Genomic DNA, 17,976 nt, shown 5'->3' with positions numbered 1-17,976 from the left:
TTAGAAACAAAAAATAAACCATAAATAAGAACTTTTTTAAGCAACAAAAGTGAGAGAGTTCACGTGGATCTGGAGTAGGACCATAAAAGTATTATTTGTCTGTTCCTGTTCTGGGTTGATGCAAACTGCCTCCGACCCTCCTATGTTCAAGGATGAAAAATAACAGTTCACCAAGTCAATAGCTTCCCTAGAGAGGCCAAAGACTCTGCTTAATCTTCTCTAGCAAAAGTGCCACGCTTGGCACAGCCACTGCAGGTGGAGATATGACTTGACTCACTGTATGGATATTTAGTGTCCCCCATCATGGCCCACCAGGTCTGTGTGCGGGGCAGCCTGGTGAATTAAATGAGGCTATGGCAAGGACCACAGCCCCTGAATCCTTTAAGTCTTTGAGGGTAACACTCATCTCTGACATTCCTGCCATCAACACAAGATGTGGTCGTGTCTGTGGTTTACAATCTCATAGGGGAAGAGGCCTACCTCACTACAACATCTTTTCTTCTAGGCCAAGGAGTCAATGCACAGGTTCTGCCAATGAACCTGCCATTCACTCCTATTATACTAGAGAACCAGGGAAATGAAGAATGTGAGCTAGGCTTGAACCAAGATTCAATTTATTATGTGCCTTCCTGGTCTCCAGTCTAATAGGAGGGTTATGGTAGCATCTTGGGTCTCAAATATCAATGTTAGTTTAATAGTCCTTGAAAAGCTAAGGCATTCCTCTTTCCCCAGTGTGCATTTGCTTGAATAAATGTCCTAGATACCTTTAGGTGAGAACTGGGGGAATTATTGCTGAAAGCACCTGCTGTAATGTGGTACTGTCCTTCCTGGGAGGAGCTCTGCTTCTTCAGTCAACAGATTCTGGGGCTGAGAATTAGCTCCATTCAAGAAACTAGGCAAGAGATCCTGACTATTGTACCTCCTGGTAATCCACACTTGCTTTCTTATAGAAATTAAGCATTGCCCTTGTTGGATGCCCATTTATTTCACTTCTAAAACAATGAGCCTACTGAGAGCTCTCTGCAGGGCAGGAACCCCCTGGGTGCCCCGCTGATCTCGCCTCTCATTGTGATCATGGCCTCTGCCTTGCATCCGATGATGAGCACACCACTTGGCCTTTGTAATCCCAGGATCTCATCATCCCTGTTGCTACCAGGAGCCAGTTCTCTGATTTCATCTGTCATCAGCTCTGGCACGTAGAGCACAGCCATTCCTGAGCTGAGTGGCTTTGGGGCCACTCTCACCAGTGCATTCCTTTGTACATGGGAAGTCCTCCAGACCATCTCAGGAAGATAATCAGTGCCGTGGATACTAGCACATCCACTCCAGCATGCCCACTTCTCTGAGCCATTTGATCCTTCCCTCCACCATCTGCCTGAGTGTGGGTCACTGCTTTCTCTAGGCTTTTAAGCATCATCTGAATTGAGTCTTAGCATTCTCTCCAGGGATCTTGACCAAGATGTTTAATCCTGTGCCACCTAGAGTGCTCCCTCTCAATAAACTCAACCTTATTTTATTTTATATCTACACTCGGATCCAATCCCATGAATATATTCCCAGGTCCTCTGGGACATACTAGCTTGATCCCACAGCTGCTTCACCGGATATACCCTTTTGGCCAAGCCAGCCCAGCTCATCCCCAGTCGGGCTGTGCTGATATTTGGTTCTTGTTCTTCAGCTGGTTTTGCCAACAGGAAAGACGAGGGTAGATCCTGATGGGTCAAGCAATGTCTTGTTTGATACCTACCTCATTTGAGAACTCTGTATGATCTTCAAAAAAGGAGAGTCCTCCTTTTTTTTATTTTTTTAATTTTTTTACTGAGTCTCGTTCTGTTGCCCAGGCTGGAGTGCAATGGCGCAATCTCAGCTCACTGCAAGCCCCACCTCCCGGGTTCAAGCAGTCTACAATCTTCTACATGACATGAGAAGTAGGCTGTTTCTGCAGGCCCAGGGAACTCAGGGACATGTAAGTGTTCAAGGTTCCCAACTGTCCAGGGCTCCCGCCCTAAGTGTCAGGGTCTCACCTCTTTCCCATTAGAGCCCTGTGCCTGAAGGACTGAGAACTTAACCTACTCAGGGCTCAGACTGGTCCTCCAGCCAACCTGCCTTCCAGCTGCAGATCATCGGGGCTTTCTTAAATGCTGCCAAGGAAGTGTTCTGGTTTCACAGTTTGCCTGAAATCCGTGATGAGTCATCTGTGCCTCTCTCTCTTCAACACTCAGTAGCCTCAGCCACCCAAGCCCACAGGCCTTCTGGTTATCATTTCATCAGCCGGCCACCTGCTTCCTCTCCAATTTTTCATTAGGGTCTGCGACTCACAACCACGTCCAGTGTCAGCTGCCTGAAAGGCTTCCTAGAAACAGAGTCTGAGATGGAAATTGCATGCAGGGCACTGATCAGGGGATGTTCTTGGGAGTTTCTCCTGTAAGGAAGTGAGAAAGGTAGGATGCTGCAGAAGCTGAAGCTGGCAGCAATGAGGTTGCACTCGGAACCACCCCCAACCAATCCTAAGTGGAGCTCTCGAGCTGGGACGGCCCATCAGAGTTGTCCCAAGTTGAGGCAAGACGGCCGAGCCTTTGTATTCCTTCCTCAGTCAGTTTCAGAACCTGGGGGGGGACATGACCTGAAATGAGGCCATTCCCTGCAGCAGGAGGGGGCATCCAGTTCACGCTCTGCCATGGCCATCAACTGTCACCGCAGCAAGCAGGGAGGCCTGGGCAGAGCACCCCAGTGGTCACTGCAGCCGAAACAGAACTGCTTGTCTTTCTGCTCTCACACCCCTTACCTAGGAAGAGCAGAGAAAGGGTCGCTTGAATGGGAGGAATACAAAGGGAACAAAGAAATCCCAATGAGGAGAACCTCTCAGCGCACCAGCATCAAAGTGTGCTGAGAGGCACCCACTCCCTTCCCTGCACTCCTTAGATCTTGTTCATGGGTTGTTGTTGTTGATGTTGTTGTTGTTTTTAATGTAAGAAACGGAATCTTGCTATGTTGACCAGACTGGTCTCAAATTCCTGGCCTCAAGCGATCCTCCCCCCTCAGCCTCCCAAAGCACTGTGATTACAGGCGTGAGCCACTGCATCCAACCTCATTTATCTTTTTGTACCACATTCTCTGCCCCACCACTCAAAAATATCTCAGGTGCTGTACTAGTGCCTTCCACATCCTGGACCCTCAAGGCATAGCATGGTAGCACCAAAAGGTGTGAAAGTAAGAAACGAAATTATGAAGTGAGTCATTCATACCCATCACGGTTATTTATATGGTAATTTATATGGTCAGGCTTGACCGTCTCTGAGGGCCACTGTCATCACAAAGCAGAACAAGGCCCACCAGGACACCCTGACCTTGTGCAGTGAGCAGGCCCTCAGGCTTAGCACAACAACAACCCCCAAACACTGGCACGTTCCCAGCTGAGCCAACATGCACCAGACCCACCCAAACGTGGCTACATCGGAGCCATCTAGAAACCGATTTGAACACTGCTTCTTGTGGTGAGGGACAGGAAACCAAGAGGACACGGGGGGCCGTGTCGAGGTTAACAGGGAGGGCTGCAAGCCCAGATCTCTGGTTTCTGTTCCTCTCCAGCATTCGTCCCCTCCTACTGTTGTTAAAAATCAATTGTAAGATGCAGACAGCCAGTCCAGGCTGTCCAGAGGACAGGGCTGAGCCTCACTCCCCACTCCATCCCCAGGGCTTAGAACAGAGCCTGGCACAGAGGCCATATCACAAGGCAGAAGGAAATCTTTCCTTTCTGCCAACCCTCGATCTTCCCAGAGAGGAGCCCTGTGTCCCCTTGAGGGCAGGATGGGCGGGCGAGGCAGGGACGCAGTAGAGACTAAGGTCGTACACCAGAGAGCTATCGACAAGCATTTGGAAAGTTGTGTGTCAACCAAGATAGTTATTGCAGATTTATTTGTGTTATTAACAGTAAAAAAAAAAAAAAAAAAAAAAAGGAAGGACAACTTACTCTGAGCCCCAGGGTGCCTTGTCATAGGAGGTTCTGGGGGTAGGTACACAGTTACTGTTTGTCCCATGAATAAAAGGGTGGATGGAAATAGGCCAGGAGTTGGGGAACTTCACACAACAAATCCAAACTAATGATGGTGAGCCAAAACACAAAAATAACACAAAAGACCTCAAAGTGTTACTGTATTTAGAAATAATACGCAAATTATTGTAAAAAATTATTGTCAGATTGCTACAAGGCAATTTTCGGGTTGCTGTAAAAGGCCTCTGGCCCAGGGGCCCAACAACCTCCTAAAAGAGGATATCAGGAAAAGCAGGTGGCTAAATAGGAGAAAATAAAGGAAAAGGAACTTGTCAGTCAAACTGCATCCTGCCTAGCAGGGACTCCACACACTCAGGGAACCTCAGACCCCAGGACTTCGGACTGAGATGGACTCGGCGTCTCTGGCCAATGAGAACCAAAGTCCTTCACACATCCTATTCTCTGAGACAAGAAAACGTAGGTATGCTTTAGGGGAAAAACAAAAACAGACAAGGGCAGTGGGAGTTTTGATGAGCATAATCTTTACAAATCCTCGCTTTGGAATTCCAGCTTGGCCACCTACTAATGACATCATTTGGGCAAGTTTCTTAACCCCCCAGAACCTCAGTGTCCGCGTCTGTAAAATGACAGTTATAAGAATGCTACCTACTTCATCACAGTGTCGTAAAGACTTACTAAGATAATTCCTATTAAGTGCTGAGCACACTGCCCTCCATGCAGTCTGTTGTTTTTATGAGAGCGTCAATGTCGCCATTCACCTGCTGTGCAGTGTTGAGCAGATGATGAACGTGTGTGTCCTCCAGGGGCTCCTTCTGCGATATCCCCTAGGCAGCCAGACATGACTCAGCAACACAGTGCCAGGGCCAGATCCCTGGCTAGACACCGACGTGTGGGGTCCTCATCTCTGACCTGCCATTAAGCCACAGTGTGAAGCCTGAGCAAAGCCATTTCTCTAGGGACCTTGGTTTAGTTTGCTGGTAAAATACAAGTTTCACTCTAGGTGTTCTCTCAGCTATCTTCCAGGCTGTTTTGGAGCCAGTGCTTTCATACAAACGCGGGCTCATGCTGGAGCAGGGATGGCCATGGACGTCCTTAACTCTCCTAAGAGCCACCCAGGGCCTCTCAAGTCACCTCATCAGTTGTCCTCACGGGGAGCCACCCTCTGGGAGTATTTATATCCCTCTGCTTTGATTACAGCTGATTAGTAAATTTACAATGTGTTTGAATTTCACTAGACTTACATTTCACAACAGAGAGCAAGGTTTAGTCAACACTTTCATTTGCTAAGGGCAACCATCCAGGCTTAATAAGGCTTTCCCTAAACAGACACCTTCTTTACAAACCTCTAGGAAGCCAAGTGTTAAACAAAAGTTTAACTTGAGACTTTTCTCTTGATTCCCTATTATGGGCATTTGCAGTTTGCTTTGCAATTCCATTAGTAAGTGCACACTTGCGCACGTGCCTGCAAACGTGCACACACGCACAATGGAGCAATGCCCCAGTGTGACGGTTCCTGATGGCCAAGAACAGCACTGGGTATTTGCATGGGCAAAGACTTTAACAGCGTGAACAGGATTTTCTGAACAAGTCTGGGGATAAAATACCTATCCACTGCCAGAGTAAATTACCAAAAAGCAAAGGAGAAAAACAGTTCTTCCAAAGACAGTCATCTAACATCCTTACTCCCTGTGCACAGATTACCAGGCTTCCCAGAAGTCAATCTTAGGCGAGATAAAGAACAATGGAAGGTACTTACAAGTTTAAAAAAATCAAATTTTTGCTTCTGGACTCCCATGCTATGATTGGCCTGAGAAAAAGAATTGTATCTCTATGGGCCTCAGTTTCCCCATATGTGAAATGAGAGTTTCAATTAAGCACTATCTCAGATCCTTTCTACTTTCAAAATCATAGGAAATCTCTGTAACAGATTTTTTAACCCATCTGAGGCCTTGGGTCACTATGAGTATCTGATAAACACGTGGGTCTTATCTCCGGAAATATAGACAATGGCTCATAAACACGGAGAAGTTTACACAGAGTGAAAGAGGATTCAGAGGACCCCTGAAGCCTGTCTCGGAGGATGGGTTTAAAACTCTTGACTCTGGAGGAGATGTTGAAAGACAATTTCTCCAAAAGAGAGGCAGAAGATACAGTAGTTAGGGAAGTCTGGAAATCTGAAATTTTAATTTAGAAATAGATATCATGATTTTGTTGTGAGCTCTGAAGAATTGAGCCACGATTCTGTGTAATGCCTCTAAGACAAAGATGAGACGTTAAAGCAGGTTCGTAACCATGGTCAGCTATGTAAGCGGTACATAAGGCCAGTTAACAGTGTGGAGTCAGGTTTGAGAGATGAGGTGGCATGGGAATGTCTGGGGCTCTGGGTAATAAGTTGAGAATTTTCCCAGATGCTCTGTCCATGTTCCAGAGAAGGTAGAAAGCTGGCTACCGACCAAATCCGATTTTGACATTTCTGTAAGATAGTGCCAAGCACTCAGATCTCATCAGTCCCGTGTCAGAGGCAGCAAGGCACCACACCATGGTTGGATAACCCCACATTCAATCCATTTTACTGAAAACAGCACAAATAAACTAAGAATCAGAGCACTCAATGACTCATATCAGAGGTATGAATTGAAAGTCAACACTTGTGTATAATCTAACTGAAGGAGAGTTTATAGCACAGAATTCTCTCTGTTGAAAAAACTCCAAATGCGTGTGTGTGTGTGTGCGTGTGTGTGTGTGTGCGCGTGTGTGCACACTCACCATTTTAGGCAGCACTGCTCCTTCTAAGAAAATGAGAAAGAAGAAGAAAAAGCAACTCAAAACTTTTGTTTGATTTAGCAACAAAATTTAAGAATAATTGTCAAAGTTATCGCTGGAATCATGATATTAAAAGAGTGATTCATTCTGGTATATTTCCAGAGACAGTGTTTACCAGGAACTCCCTACTCCCTCTGCATCCATCACTCAGCATGGTATGTTTGCCCTGGCTTCAATTCTCTTTTTCAAAGGAACATTTTGGAGTGTGCGGCTACCTATACCTGTCTGTTTAGTGATGATGCCACTCAGCAGTGCATGTCAATTTAATACATGGGAACCTTCGTCCCCCACTAAACTGTAGTAATACACTTACATGCCAGGGCCCTACACTCCTTGTTGGTGTAGCTCCACAACACCTAGTATGATGATTGGCACATAGGTGTAGCCCCACAACACCTAGTGTGATGCTTGGCACATAGGTAATCGTAAGTGTTGGTAAATTACATTAAAAGTTCGTTCTGGGCCAGGTGTGGTGGCTCACGCCTGTAATTCCAACCCTTTGGGAGGCGAATCACCTGAGGTCAGGAGTTCAAGACCAGCCTGGCCAACATGGTGAAACCCTGTCTCTACTAAAAGTACAAAAATTAGCTGGGTGTGATGGCGGGCACCTGTAATCCCAGCTACTCAGGAGGCTGAGGCAGGAAAATTGCTTGAACCCGGGAGGCGGAGGTTGTAGTGAGCCGAGATCACGCCACTGCACCGCAGCCTGGTGACAGATCGAGACTCCGTCTCAAAAAAAAAAAAAGTTCTCTCTGAGGCCACTGAACGTAAGGTAGTGGCAAAAACACTGGCTGCGAGGCAAGGCACTGAGTCCTCATTTTACCACTCACTAGGTGCTTTAACTTCGGAACTTTTAACTTCCCCCAGCCTCAGCTTCCTTAATAAAATCAAGAGTTTGGATCAAGCGTGAAATCTAAGTCCAATTTGGTTTTATCTTCTATGTGGGATTGTTACCCAAGAACCCAGCTTCAGAAGCGACTCGCCTGGGCTCCTGCCCATCCAAGTAATCGAAGTATAAAGACACAGGCAGCCCTTCAGGCTTACGTGCTGGCTCTGCATCTTGGCGGCGTGTGGGTGGGTGTATGGAGGCTGGCTTCCCTGTTTCCGGTGGCTTCTGATTTACATGGAGCCTGAAACCTATTCTGGCGCCAACTGCATTTTAAAGCCCTTTGAAAATGGTCTTATCTGAGGATTACATTTGAAACTTGCACTAAAGGCCCACGTTGCCTCAGGAAGAACCTGCGCTTATCAAAGCCCACGGGTAGTGAAATGGCTCCTATCTGGGGAAGCCTTTAGAATCCATTACGTAATTGGAACACGGGCTCTGGGGGGGCTCTGGGTGGAGAAGCAGCTCCACTTTCCTGAGCCCACTTGAATGTTGCCGACAAGTGAAAAGAAAGGTAGAAAGAAGGGAGAAGGTAGAAAGGAAGGGATGCAGGTGGTCAACTTCCAGAGGTCTATTCTCCCTCGTCCGAGTGATCCCAAATGATCTCCCAGAAGCCAAAGCAAGAAGCTTTGGCGGGAAATCAGTGCTTTTAGAGGCATTACGGTCATGGAAAGGCGGCCTGCAGACTCAGGGTGCATCTCCTGCCGACCGCAGGGCCCTGCTCTCTGGCTCTTCTACCTCAGGGTGACTTCTCAGTTCTCTCTCCTCCTGGCAGGGTCTTCCCTGACCCCGCCTCTACCCCCCACATACCATGCCCTTCCCTGCCACCAGGCCTGGCTCTCCTGAATGCCTTTCTTGTCTCCATTGCTGCGTTCACCTCACAGATGATGATCTGTGTACATTTCCGTCTCTCCTATTGGAATGAAGTTTCTCTGAGGCTAAAAGTTGGTGTCTGTACTTTCTGTAGTTAGCACACAGTTGGCACACAATACAAGTTCAACGAAAGACTAACTGAATGACTGAAGAAACGAATGAGCAAAACTGGGAAGGTGGGGATAACCCAGGAACACATTTATCCAATAAACTCTTACTGAGGGCCAACTCTGTTGCTAGACTGAGGGGACAGTGGGACTCACAGGATGGCGGGAAGACAGGGATGTTCTCAAATTTTGCCCCCTCTCAAGAGGCAGGTACACTTCTCGGTACTTTCTGGAGTGCATTGCAATTCTGAGTTCTGTGTCCATGTCTTTGGTCCCCGAGCTAAATGACCCAGCATGGAAACAAGGCAGCAAGTGCTGATGAGGGTCCCTTCTGGTCACTTCTGGTCCTCCAGGACATGCTTCGGAAGATCCTGTCCTGTAAATGATCAGCTTCCCCTGGGAAAGAGCTGAGAAGCTGACCAAGACTGGCGACCCGGGAGAAGGCAGCAGTGTTCTAAATAGGAAAGCTGCGATCTGTATCCGGCCAGACCCTCTAGGACAGCCAAGAGGATCCGGCATGCTCAGTGTGCAGAGGGAACAGGACATTGGCACAGCTGCAGCGATGGCCAGAGCGTGAAGGAAGAAGCTGCAGTAGGAACTCAGGAGGTGGGGAGGCCCGGCTGGGGACTGAAGCCTTGGCCGCGGCCAGGGCAGGATGTCGGTGCCTGATCTGCTCTGTCTTGTTCCAGCCTCCTGGGACAACTTACCGGGTCTGAGGTCAGGCGTATGACAGTACAATGGGATAGAGTCTGAAGTTAGCACATCAGAACCCTGACAATCCTTTCTTTCATCCTAACATCCAGGACACACGTGGTCCTGAATATTTCACACTGTAAATCATATGTGTCCACACATACCTAGATTTTGAAACTGGACTGCTTGGGTTCAAGCTCTGGCTCTGTCAATTACTAGCTATGAGACCTTGGGCAAATTACTTAACCTCTCTTTATCTCAGTTTCCTCACATGAAAATGGGATAATCATAGTATGTACCTAACAGAATTGTCAGGATTATAAGAGGTAACATATGCAAGTCACTTTGAATAAGCCCTGGCACATAGTCAGTGCTATGTATGTTGTTGTTATCATGATTGTTAATATTATTTATATATTAACATAGAGTTATGCATGTATATGCACTCTGATTTTATAGTGCTGTATACTAAATGATGACAGGGAGAGAACAATCACCTGGTTAACATGGCTATGTTAGGAGAGGGGGACTTTTACTCCATCTGAAACCAAGTGGCAGAGGGCATGTGGTGGCGATGGGGTGGGGGTGGCTGGGTATGTGTGCATTCCCTGGATGGAAATTTATAACGAAATGGGTGGCAATCATTTCCTGTTGTTAGATTACTTACCTGACGGGGCTAATAATTAAGAGTTGGTGAGAAAGGCAGATGTAGTTTAGAGCAGGAGGGCACAGGATCCCACTCCCGAGTCCTGCAGTAAAGTGCCTGTGTGTGGCCTGGTCAAGCCGCCCACTGTGGCTGGGCCTGGGGTTCCTCCTTTAAAATACAAGGATACTTAAACTAGAAGTGGCGTGGAGAAAGACTAGCACCCCAGCTCAGCACCCTGGTGGCTTCTCACGATTTACTCCTCCGACTTCTCGGCAGCTCCGAGAGACAGGCAAGCAGACTGAGCAGCTTAACTTTACAGATGGCGGCAAAGGCTTGGCTCTCATGGGAGTGAGTGACCTGTCCTTGAGCTCAGATCTCTTGACCTCTGGGGTCTAGAAAAATTACCAAGGCAAGCCTGGGGGAATGGGCCCCAGAGAAGGGGGGCACCCCACAAGTAAACAGAAGAAGTGGGGTGTCTTTCTAACTAACCCTCTTATCAACGTTCCGAGTATTTGCCCTCAAATGGTTAACCAAAGTGACACCCAAGGCAGAAGCGGGCCTGGAAAGATCTCTGATGCAGAGAGGCTTGTGTGGCGGGAGGGTGTGTGGGAGGAAGGGAGGAAGTGGCACTTCGGTGGCTTTGTGCAATTATTTTCCAAGACTAACAGGATGCTGTTGTCTTCAAACAAATCTGATGTCCTTGTGCCCTATTGCCCTTGATTTAGATCAGTTTCAAAGACAACTTCCCCCAAGGTGATCCGGACACGTGATGCTCCTTTTAAATTGTCCTTCAGAATGCCTTTGAAGTACTGGTCCTTGCTAGTGGGTCCATTTTCCTTGGCCCAGCTAACTATCAAGTCGTTTTCAAAGTAGTTTCTTTCAAAAGTAGCCCCTTTGAAGTAGTTTCTCAGTAGACATTTTGGCATCAAGCTGTACAGACGTTTAAGTAAAATATCACATCAGCCACCAGGCTGCTTCAGAGGCCAAAAGCTGCACGAGGTTTATCATGTATCATGATCTAAGTATCCTACCCAGTAAGTGAGAGAGGGTTCCCAAAAAGGCAGAACAGAGACAAAGGTCGAAAAGCAAAGCCATCTCACCCCCTTGCTCATTTGCCCACTCACTTCAAAGAGGCATAAGGAGCCCAAATCTGTACTACCTCTATTCTAGAAATGAATGAGGCACAGATCCTGCCATCAAGAAGAACCCTGAAGAATGAAAGGAAAGGCTGACACCAGCCACAGTGATGAGAGGGAAGCTCAGGACAGGTTAGGAGGCTCCGGAGGGCAGAGAGGCTGTTGGCTGTGGCTAGAGGAGGTTTCTGGGATGAATCTGGAAGGATAAATGGGGTTCTTTCATGTGCTCTATCTCTAGAATGCAGTGGTTTATCCAGAGGTGTGCTCAGTTGAAAAAAATAAAACTTGATTTTCAATGTTTGCCAAATTCCTTATTGTAAACACTCCCACCTAAGAATGGCAAATTTTAAGTTACCAGTGGAGACCAACATGACTTCACTGAACGCAGAGTTGGGCAGAGACAGGCAGTGGCCACCATGATACAGTATGCCACCCTATAGATGGGAGGGGCATAGATACCTTCAGGAAAACAGATCATAGCAAAATAATTAGGAAGTGATTAATTTGAGTATTTATCACCTTTGCTTTTGCTACCATTTGTTTTGTTGTAAATTTTTTAAATTTAATGTTTAATAATGGCTGTGTTTAATAACCAGCTCCCCAGATTCCTCAAAGTGTAACAATTAGCTCTCATGAACTGACACAAGCCAGCTCACACACTCCGGGCTATTTCTTCACTCACCTCTACAGCTGTGGTCTGAGCTACCATTGCTCCTGCAGGAATGCGGTTCTATCCTTCTGCTCGGTCTCCCTGCCTCAAAAGCAGTGGCTACTCCTCCCATTGCACCCCGCTTCCAACCTATGCTCCACAGGGTAGCTGCAGAGTGGAGTGTGACCCTGCCATCCCCCTGATTGAACCCTCTGATGGTTCTCGGTGTTTTTTCATTCTCCCTGTGGTGTGGACCCCTGCCCATGCCCTGAGTCCTTTCAGCCCCACCTCCTGCTCTCTACATTCACAGGACCCCTGCCCATGCCCTGAGTCCTTTCAGCCCCACCTCCTGCTCTCTACATTCACAGGACCCCAGGACTCCCCTGCCCCAGATGTCTGGAAGCCCCTTCTCTCGTTCTTCATGACAGCAAGCTCCTGCCTGTCCTTTCAGATCTTCACTTAGATTTGACTTCCCCTGGGAGATTTTCGCTGGTCCCTGAGAGCAGAGGCGGTGCCTCCTCTGTGCGCTGGTGGGGTCCTGGGCTCTAGCCACAGAAGCACCTGTCAGGTGGATGTTGGTGAGATGGTTTTATGGCACCTGGCTGAGCGTGAGGCCTGATGCAGACGGTCCGGGTGTGACCCCTGGCTCTGCCACTCACTGGCTTTGTGTCCTTGGAAAAGCCACGTCACACCCCTAAGCCTCTTTCTTTCCCTGTAGAATGAGGATAACAGCAGCCTCTCCCTCCTCCCTCAGAGGGTTATTTTGAGCCCTGAATGATTTCACGTGGATTGAGTGCCTTGACCATGGGTGTATGGTCAGTACTAAATACGAGTTAACTAATACCGGCTTTGTCTCCTGTGTTTGCCCCACACCTGATCCCCATGCTGGTGGAGGCTGTTTCCATCTTTTGTCTGTGGTTTCCATAAGTGCAGCCAGTGTGGAACACCCAGTAGAGGCTCAGGCACTGCTGAAATGGAAAATCCAGAGAATGAGTGGCCCACGGAAGGCAGAAGACATGGGCCCGCCTGCTGAGAGAGAGCAGGTGAGGAGGCCAGAAACTTATTATTCCTCACAGTTTTGGAGGTTGGAAGTCCAAGGTCAAAGTCCAGCAGGGTTGGTTTCTGGTGACGGCCACCTGCTGGCTATGTCTCCACATGGCCAGAAGTGTGCTCGTAAACTGAGAGGCAAGGCGCTCTCTGCTGTCTCTTCTTGTAAAGACACACATATGATTAAGTCAAGGCCCCACCCTTATGACTCATTTAACCTTAATGACTTCCTTAGAGGCCCCATCTCCAAATACAGCCACACAGGAGGTTAAGGCTTTAGCATAGGAATTGCAGAGACACAAACATTCAGGCCATAGTAACCTCTTGCCCTAGACCCCCCTGGCTCTGTACACAGAAAGAACAACACTGTGCTCCCCACATTCTCTGGTGTGGAGAGGTGAAAGGGGAAAACCATCTCATCAGCACTCCACCTAAGCCAGCTGCTCCAGCCACGGCTGCTAATGACCAGCTAAGGGTGTCCATTGCTTCTGGAGCCTGAGCATTTGTTTTTTTAAAAAACAGGGGACCTTATTCGCTGTTAACTGCTGAGATGAGAAATTATGGTCAGACCATTCAGGTGCTCAGCCTTTCAGCTGAAGTCGCCTCCGCGGGGCCTGCCTCTGCCTCTACATACTCAGAATTTTCCAGCCAGTTCAGTTTCTGTCAAGTAATTATTTACAAATTAGATTCCCAGGGAATACATGATCAGAAAATGTAAGCATGACACCCTTAAATCACAACAAACTATTGTTCAATAAAAGACAAACCATTCACCCAGTAGCCAATGTTAGAAAACTCAGGGACCTGCCACAGCACCAGCCCACAACTGAGAGTATTTATCACCACTTAGTCTTCCTGAGTGCAGCTGAGAATGTACACAGGGACAGTGACTGATAGATGCTCTCTAGTCTTAGGGTATCATTACACAATACTTTTTTCCAAATTATTTTCTCAATTCAAAATACTCGGGCACTCTATAAAATACGGGAATTATTTATTTGTGGTTTCATTAAAGTTATAATTGCTTGTTTTAAAGCATGTACTATTGCTAGGAATAGGTTAGGTATTATGACATATCCTGCAAAATATCTTCAAATAGCCAGTCCCTCCGCCTCCCTAGAACACAGCATATGTTACTCAATGTTATGGATGTTCCACTAGAAAGACTACATTTACCGCCCTCTCTCTGGCTGGGTGTGGCCATCTGAGCTCTGGCAGAGGCTGTGCAAGATGAAATGTGTATGTGGGGGTGTATGTGGGGGTGTATGTGGGGGTGAAATGGCAAGGCGGGGGGGCTTTCAGAAAGGCTGCCTCTTAAAAGCAGAAGGGAAGGGAGTGGCACTCTTTTCCCTCTTCCTCTTTTCTCCTCTCTGAAATATGGATGTGATATCTAGAACACCCACAAATATCTTGACCATGAGATAACCTTGAGATTTAAGCAAGCCATGAGCTAGCAGAGTGGAAGAATAAGACAGGAGGGGCCTGAGTGGGGGTGACCATGCCACGGTCACCCAGCCATCCACAGCTTGAGTTCACAGAGAGAGTGAACTAGCCTTTGTGTCACTGGAGCGTCTGTCCGTGGGGTGTTCTGTGATGTGCACCCGCACCTGATCCTCAGGGCTGCCATGCACATGTCACGCTAGGGTCGGTAGCAGGCGCATTCATCGGAAACCCAGAGCTCATTTACAGACAGTGTATTTGTGATTCTTTCATTGATTCACAGACAAATTATTTGCTGAAGCTCTGTTTGCTAAGCTTTCAAAAGCCAATTCTCTCCCCTAAGGTTCCCAATCTAGTTCAGACATAAAATCAACCATTATGTTGTTAAGATATAAGGCAAGATATCTCAAGCAGGACGACTCTCCTGTGCGAGAATTGTACTAGTGTCAAAATATTGGAATCGGATATGGCTAGTCTTTCTTTCTCTTTGAAGATCTTCAGGATAGAAATTTGGGAGAGAGGTGGCCAACAGGGCAATGCGTGTGTGCGTGTGTGTGTGTGTGTGCATACATGTGCTCTTGTGCATGTGAGGATGTTGGAAGATAGAGAAGGCAAGATAGAGAAACAGAAGAAAAGCATATGACACTGCAGATAAATGCAACCAAATTAATATTTCCTCCCAAAGTCCCATAATTCTTAACATTTACATCTAAACACTAACTTATCTGCACTTAAGGGTTGTGAAAACTCTAGCCACCATAGCAAAAAATTTAGTATAGCTCAACTCCATATAATTTTATTTCCAATAAAAACAAAATGTTAAGTATATAACTAAATAGAATTGGGTTTTTATGTTTATGTAAGACTCTTCACATCATTAGACTCACCCATCTAAAAACTGCATTTTCTACCATGGCCCCAAGTATAAAAAGGATGATTACCGTCATCTCAAGACATCTACACAATCCTGGGACAAACCCAAACAACTATGACTCTCCCAGTGGGGGAAAGGTCATTTTGATAGTTCTCTTATGTTACCTATTACTAAATTCACAAATTTCAAATTATAGTCACATGATTTGAAATTATAAATACAACATGCCTAGAAGAAGCCCCACTAACATGTGAGCACAGCTCGGAGGCAGAATCAGCCACATCGTGTACTTTACACTGAAACTCCACTCTTTTTCAAGAGTGTGTTAATGGCCTCTGCCTGCAAGTGTGGGCCCATGTGCTTTTTTCCAAAAACCAAAATGACAATAATTAAACCAGGCAGCTGCTGCCCCCAGCAATATGACAACCTCTCCCTGCTCCCTGGAATTTGCCGGAATCACCCTACTTGAGCTCATCCCGTTCGAATTAGCTGCTCCCTCCCTGTGCCCTGGCAATCTGGGTGAGTTTCCCATCTATTAGCTGAATTATTCAGATGTTTTCCCACAATGGCCCTAGCAGTCCTCATATAACTAGTTTCTAAATCAACAGTGAATTACATTATTGACAATCTGAGCAGATTAATTAAGAAATCTGTCAGGAATGACGCGATGAGAGCTGGCTCCTGTTCAAGGCGGATCTGCAGTCTTCAAGATACAAGCACGCCTGATGTGGCTTTGGAAGTGAGGGGTGAGGAACAGCAGCAGACCCAGGCACAGGCCACTCCCGCTGGGCTTAGCAGGACAGCCAGCATGGGCAGGCTGGGCTGGAGGTAGTAAGTCTCACACTCACACAGCCTCACAGGGCTGCTGGCTGGCTTGCATCAACCAAAGTGTGGGGCTGAAAAAAACATCCTGTGTACCCTCAAGCACTTTTTCAACGTGAGCTATGTATTGTTACTCCCATACGCAGATCCTGGGTGAGAAAAACCATCATAACTATGTCAGAAGAGGCTACTTGGCTTTTAGGCTTTTAAATTCCTGTGTTTAGGGGGGCTCTCAGGCCCCCCAAAAGCCAAACAACCTAGAAAACCCATTTTGGTGCCCAGCAACAAGAAAGCAACTTCTATTCTATATCCATCTATTCCTCCATGCATTAGTCCATTTTGACACTGCTATAAAGAAATGCCTGAGACTGGGTAATTTCTTTTTTTTTTTTTTTTTTTTTTTTTTGAGACGGAGTCTGGCTCTGTTGCCCGGGCTGGAGTGCAGTGGCCGGACTGGGTAATTTCTAAACTAAAGAGGTTTCATTGATTCACAGTTCCACTTGGCTGGGGAGACCTCGGAAAACTTACCATCACGGCAGAAGAGGGAGCAAGGTATGTCTTACGTGGCAGCAGGAAAGAGAGGGAGTGAGCAGGGGAAACTGCCACTTTAAAACCATCAGATCTCATGAGAACTCATGAAAACCATCAGATCACGTGGGAACTTCCTCACTACGAGAACAGCATGGAGCCAACTGCCCACACGATTCAATCACCTCCCACCAGGCCCCTCCCTTGACGTGTGGGGATTACAATTCCGGATGAGATTTGGGTGGGGACACAGAGCCAAACCATATCACTTCATAATAAAATTTTAGTTGATTTCTCCAGAGAATCTTGCAATCAAAACCCAACATAAATGCAAGTAAATAAATAAAAATTAAAAATCAGAATATCACAGAGTTCTGTTTGATCTAATTGATTTGAGAATTTTTTGAGACCCTACTCGATCCATCAGCAATAATTTTGCAAATTTTCAGTGGCTAACACAAAAGATGTAAATTCCAAAGTCCTAGGTTCAAGTTTGAATGAAGCACTTAGAAACTGGGTAGCCCTGCATCAGCCACTCCCAAAGCTGAGTGTTTTCACCTGCAAAGATCCCTGCCTTCCAGGCTGCTGTGAGGATCAGGTAGAAAAATGTGTTTGAAAGAGGGAATGGCTGATGTGTTACCCAACACACAACTTAAATATCTCATTTCATTTCATATTTACAACAACCTGCAATAAACGCATTATCTCTGTTTTAAGAATAAGGACATGGAGGCTTAGGGAAGGTGAGTACATTTTTCAATATCAGAGAGTTGCTAGTAGCAGAGGCTGCCCCTGAGCCCCAGGCATCAGATTCCCACATGAGGTTAGGGGTGTCCTGGGCAACTTGGGTTGTAGCTGAGCTCCAGAGGGTGAGTCAAGGTTTTCAGGAGAGAGGGAACATGGTGAGGTCAGGAATGCTGGGAAGGAGGGTGCCCTGGGCATTCTGTAGAGGAGCCACTGTAGGACCGGGGTGCTGTGTGGGTGCATGGTGTGTCTGAGAACCAGCAAGTGGTCTAATGAAGCCAAGCGGTGCCAAAGGAGCCAGGCAGAAGGTGAAAGAGTGGCCGTGACAATTATCCTAATAGCAACAACCATAGCAGCAACCTGATTGACACTAACGAGAATGAGCTGGGGGTCTGATGGCGTTCAGGGTTTTTCACACATGCTAATTAACCCAGTGCTCCTCTCACCACGTGATCAGTGAAGACAGTGAGGCCAAGAGGAGTGACGTCACTGGACATTGGTTATGAAGTGGACTCTGAAAGCCTGAAGGACAAGAGGAAATGTGTGGCCTTGAACAACGAGAGACAATCATCAGAAGGGCAGGTGGCTGCACAAGCCGTGAGCCTCCCATCACTGAAGCTTTCAGGCAGGAGTTAGAAGAACATTTTCCTGGGATGTTGTAAAGTAATTCTGACACCTTATCTCTTCTACCTCCAG

General features: G+C 46.9%; 1 long non-coding RNA gene across 1 annotated transcript; it reads right to left on the bottom strand.

The window, feature by feature from the left end:
• Positions 1–963: 963 nt before the first annotated feature.
• Positions 964–16,876, bottom strand: LOC144333619 (uncharacterized). The gene is made up of 2 exons (XR_013402520.1): positions 16,537–16,876; positions 964–2,785 (listed from the first exon to the last, which is right to left on the bottom strand). It is a non-coding gene; the product is annotated as an uncharacterized LOC144333619 (long non-coding RNA).
• Between the last annotated feature and the right edge of the window lie 1,100 nt (positions 16,877–17,976).

The sequence above is a fragment of the Macaca mulatta genome, chromosome 13 (genome assembly GCF_049350105.2).
Source record: "Macaca mulatta isolate MMU2019108-1 chromosome 13, T2T-MMU8v2.0, whole genome shotgun sequence".
In the NCBI taxonomy this organism is placed as follows: domain Eukaryota; kingdom Metazoa; phylum Chordata; class Mammalia; order Primates; family Cercopithecidae; genus Macaca; species Macaca mulatta.
The sequence above is the reverse complement of the archived record's forward strand: the minus strand, read 5'-3'. Positions and strand labels throughout refer to the sequence as shown.